Here is a 5,727-nt window from a genome sequence, read left to right as displayed (position 1 = left end):
TAAGCTTTTCAGAGGATATAAGCTTTGTATAATACGTTTCGTTTCACAAAATTACTGAGTTATAGCCAATTCTTATCTTTCTTGACTAATTTCACAAGTTAGGTGGGAAAAAAGTTCACTCGATACGATGCTCTGACTCATTTGCTGTTTCCGAAACAAACATTTCCAGATTAAAAAAAACGACTTAAAAATAAGTTTTTTTGAATGAAGCAAAGCGTGTAGGATTATTGGTTCAACTTTTCTTGACCATACAAGATACGTTGACCAGTGAAAGTTACTTACGTTTTTAGAGAACGGTTTGGTGTTCTAATTTTGTTATGATATATAACTTATAAAAAGACAAAATATTTTATTAAACGGTTTCTTTACAATTTACATTACACAAACTAAAAGTTAAAAAAAATAATCAATACATACACTTTAAGTTAATTTAGGAAATGTTCAAAAAATCCGCAATTGTTTTGAGTACATTAATGGATCTTTTTAAAACTGAATTTCTAGCTATTGTCACAGAACGACCGGTCGACTTAATTAAACTTCTCCTGTTTCGCCTCTTCGAGTGCCTCTCATAAGTTCATAAATCCTTTAGTAAACCTTGTTGTTAACCTTACCGTATAAAAAAATCTAAAATGGATAGGTTAGGTGACCGAGGACGCCGAGGAGACTTATGCAATTGGTCCACCTCTTTCTATCCCTGAGTCTACATAATAATGATAATGAAATAATTTTTGAACATTTCTTACAATGTGGGAGAGGGGTTTGGTGTGTCATAATGAAAGTCATGTTGGAACCACTATTTAATGCTCGCGAGTATCTAAATTTAAGTTTTCTAACATGTCTTGAAAACTGTTCTCTAAAAACGTAAGTAACGTTCACCGGTCAACGTATCCCTCGAAACTGTATGGCCAAGAAAAGTTGAACCAATAATCTTAATAGCTTTTATTCATTTGAAAACTCGTATTTACAATTTTTGTTTATTTTAATTTACAATTTATTGTTTAGTCAATACATATTTTTAAGGATGTGACAATTCACATTTTTGTGAGAGCAACGACGATTGAACTTTGTTTCCATGGCTAACTAAGTGAAATTAGTCAAGAAAGATAAGAATTGGCTATAACTCAGTAATTTTGTGAAAGAAACATATTATAGCTTATATCGCTGAAAAGCTTAAAATGACGCTATTTATGACGTCATAGCCAACTATGGTTTCCATTTAAAAAAACATATGTTTGTGTCATATGTCAAAAATGACAGGCTTTAGAAAGAGCCGGAGAGCACAACCTCATTAGGGATGTGATTATCTACAACTTTTATTTGAAAACTTTTTGTCTAAAATAAATTATAATGGAATTAGGGACAATTTTTAAAATAGTCAAAATTTGTTTTTTTCGAAATATCTAGTAAGCTATAAACTTTTTTGAAAATCTGAAAGGTGCATATTTATGACCCCACAAAACTGCAATTCTTTCCCCATTTAACTGACTCTCTATCTCCAGTAGTTTCCGAGATACCCATAGAGAACATCCTAGGAAACTCACCCTGTATACAAAATTAACATACCAACAAAACTTAAATATTTAAAATATGTAAATAACTATTTATTGAAAACAAAAATATATATAATTTTTGGTATTGGTGTCATTAATTGTTTCTTATTTTCAAAATAAGAAGGTAAATTGATTCAATTTTTAGCCGACCATACCAATAGGCATGGTAGGCTATTAAGATCGGCAAAAAAAAGTTTTTTTAATTTCACTCAAAATTAGTTATTTGGGTCATAAAATGACCTAAATACAAAATATTTTCTCATGGTGTCTGTCTGTCTGTCTGTCTGTCCGTCTGTCCGTCTGTCCGTTTGCCGTCTGTAACACGATAACTCAAAAACCGCTGAACCGATTTTAACCAAATTTGGCACAAAAATACTGTGGCACTCGAGACTAGCCATTAGTTTTTGGTGGGGGTGTGGGGTTGGTACGGGGGTCTGGGAGGGGGTTAAAAATTTTAAAAAATCGTAACTTATAATTTTTGTCATAAATATTAATGGCATTTGATGTAATTCGTAAATCATTTTAGAGGCATTTTAAGTAATAAAAAGTATGAAAAAAAACGATAATTTGCAATTCAGGCAAATTTGAAATATTTACACTTCTACAATAACTGAGTCTGGCAGACTCCTTTCGATATTTAAACTGCGATATCACAACCGTGACCATCTTAATGACACCGACAGGCAAGTGGCAAGAACATTTCTATTGGCCTTAAAGGTAGATTTGTGAATGGTAGAGATTACACGAGAGATGTACAAAAAATGGGGGCAAGAATAATTTTGGCAGGAGTCCCTAAGACTCCAGTATAGTGTTTAAGGGTTAAATAAAATATAGTTCCTTAGATATTGAAATCTGTTTGAAACAAAAAATTAGCTTCTTTTAATGTAATTTCGTTATTAACTTGAGTTGTTATTTTTTCTCACAAGCATCCAAACCGGTCAGAAACTTGTCAAATGTAGTTTCACCCCTCTTGTTTCAAGAGATCGCTTGACCACCTTGTGAGGTATATTGTCAAACGCCCCTGCAATGTCCAAGAAGGCACAAAGTGCTGTTTCTTTGCTATCCAGTCTTTCCTGTATTAGCTCAGTTAACTGGTACAGAGCAGTTTCTGTGGATCCGCCCGCTCTATATGCATGCTGACTATCGTGCAGTGGTTTAACCTGTAGATGATATACTCTAATATGGTTGTCCACTACTTTCTCCATCGTTTTTACAACAAGTCATAGATATGTCGTAAATGAAAAACATAGATTACTAATTCGGTTAACTCTTTTCGACAGTTTTGTGATGCTGTGGAAATAAACCTCAGATGGAAGAACATTCGGCAATTTGGCATCTTTTTCTGTGGATCAATAAAACTTTAGAATTTATCCAAGCTTTGGGTATTTTAGCTAAATGGATCGATGGGTTGGTACATTAGCACATCAGTAGTAACCTAAGCTTATCCAAAACATGGTTTGTTTTCATGTCCCCCTAACTCTAAAGATTACCATACACGATGCCAAATATTGAAAAGAAGAAAACTTTTTTTCTAATATATTCAATAACTGAGACTCTATACCAACAACTAAACGGGTTTTACAGTTTGAAAAGTTTGCTCTAGTCAATCTGTTTAACCCTCAACTGGCGTGGTAAATTTTTGTAACGCTTATGGCGTGCTGTGTCAACGCTTATGGCGTGCGTGCTATCATTTTTTTTTCAGTTTAAAATACATGATGAAGAGATTTTATACAAAGCTTGTTATTTTAACACTGTTGACAATATATTCAAACTTGTTAACAAACAATTTCATTAATTTTCAACAAATTAATAAGAACGACAAAAAAATAAAGTAAAACACATTTTTTATGAATTTTTGACAACAGAAATATAAATTGGCTAAGAAACCCATAGAAATTAATAACAGATATATTTTATGATTTTACCATATTATTAAAAGTACAAACAACTGAAATTTGAAGCTAAAGTAATAAACATAAATTATTTTCAACAAAACTGCAATTCTTGAATGTACATAACTTCTTCAAATACAGTTCATGCTAATATAGGATCTGCATTTGCCGTACATGGATCGTGCACATTTGATACATGAGATTTTTGTTTTTTGTCATTTCTTCATTGACATATGGTTGCCATATACCACATCTCTTTCTTTTCTAGTATTGATTATTCAATTTTCTCTCTTTTATAAGTAAGAGTTCAGAATCGGAGTTATGGTTACTCTTCGGAGAAAAATCAATGTCTCGATGGTCTTCATCTCACTTAAGCCTCTTTAAGTTCATCAAACTACTCAATTAATGCTTCCTCAAAATTAGCGTCCCAATGAGGCAGACTTTTTAGACTACCCACCATCATAGATTAGATTAGATTCTTAGGGTGGCTCGGGCCTGATCCACCTTCAGCGACTTCTAGATACTGGTCTTCCTCTTCCTATATTAGATTACATTCTCCCTCTTCCTTTTCACAAGTTAGCAACTTGGAGACTGAATCCTCTATGTAGCTCTTTGGCAATGGCCTATCAATTGCCTATTACCGGGAAACGCACATTTGCCAGACATAAAATATGTACTGTCGTTTCCTCTTCAGATTGACAAAACCAGCACATAGCTTCGTCCGGCAATCCCATTAACATTAGATGCCTATTTAGCTTACAATCCCTGTTAGTAGACCAACTAAAGCTTTGACAGTCTTTCTATCTTTGCTTATCAAGTCTACTGTGAATTTTGGCGAATGTTCTACATGATTATCTTCGCCTGTCTCTGCCCATTGTGAGTTTCTCCACCATTCTAAAGATTTGTTGGCCACCCATCGTTCCGTGGCAATTCTCGTGACTATTTTTGCAACACCGCAGAACGGTTCTGGGCCAATTAATGGCATTGATGAGCCTTTCTTGGCCCTTTCATCTGCCTTTTCTTACCCTTGACCTCTGCCTGGCACCAGGCCAACATACGTGCACGTTGCCAAGTAATTTAGAGCACGCACACAGTCCACACTAGTCTAGAATGACCTCGCGAGCGAGTGCCTTTAGCGCGTTGCTGTCCTGAAGCTGGCCATAGAAGATGTTTTTGCCTATTATTTCTATACACAATGTGGATTGTCATTATTTTCGGCTGGAAATTTGTGACATCCTTGGATAGGTTTACGTGGAAGGATCTCCCTTGTTTCAGCCCTACTATCCCAGCTCCTACACCTTCTGACGTTTTTGAGCCGTCTGTATCAGGTTGCGTCAGCTTGATGGTAACATACTCCAGTCTTCCCTCTGGTATGTTTATAATTTTGTTGTTGAAGCTATACTTTGTAGCTGTTGCATCAAGCGATAATACTTTGTCTGCTTTAAGCTCTTCGATTAGCTCCAGGTTTTCAGCAATATGCATCTGGCTTATGTGCTTCTGACCGTGAATTAACCTGTGCAAAACAGATCTGGCTTCGCCTTGTATATATTAGGTGTAGGTCAACAAGAACTCATCGATTTGTAGATGTTTTTATGGCCCATAACACACAGGAACGCAAAGCCTTTGTGTGTAAACTAAACCACCTACGCACCCACTTCGATGTCTGTCCCCACCCACGACCCGTAATTATCAGGTACGACCCCTGTGCTACATATTTAACCCAAACTCACCACAAAAAGCCCCCTAACAAATCAAAAAACCCAAACTTGCAAAAAATCCCTCCCTCAGCTCCTTTAACACTAATACATTAGCAACTCCCTTTCCCTTAACTACTCTATCTCAACATCCAGAACCCCGCCATACATTCGCCACACAGGCATAAACTGACTCTAAGTCATCTACCAGGCCCATCGATAACATCCCGACAACCTCACCCTTCTTAGATCCCAGGAGACCAATACCTGTTCTAACCCCTTATCCATTACATACCACTGGCGGTGACCATTACATCCATTTTCTATATCGTAGTAGGCATTATTACTCCTCAATCTCTAAAAAAGCTTCATTTCTTTCCTCTACTTTGAAATAAGCCTATTTAAATAATCTAATTCAGCATCCGTGGATTTACTTGGTTGGTATGCATATTGACGTGCAGGGACTACCCTTAGCACTTGTCCTTAGAAACCTAATCCAAAGGCCTCCTACGTTTTCAGTAGAAGGAGACCACACAATATTAATTCTTGCTGTGTGCCACAACAGATCCACAATGAACTTCTAGCCCCCGC

The sequence above is a fragment of the Sitophilus oryzae genome, unplaced genomic scaffold (genome assembly GCF_002938485.1).
Source record: "Sitophilus oryzae breed Bouriz unplaced genomic scaffold, Soryzae_2.0 scaffold_1177_pilon_pilon, whole genome shotgun sequence".
In the NCBI taxonomy this organism is placed as follows: domain Eukaryota; kingdom Metazoa; phylum Arthropoda; class Insecta; order Coleoptera; family Curculionidae; genus Sitophilus; species Sitophilus oryzae.
This window is presented reverse-complemented; position numbering follows the sequence as displayed.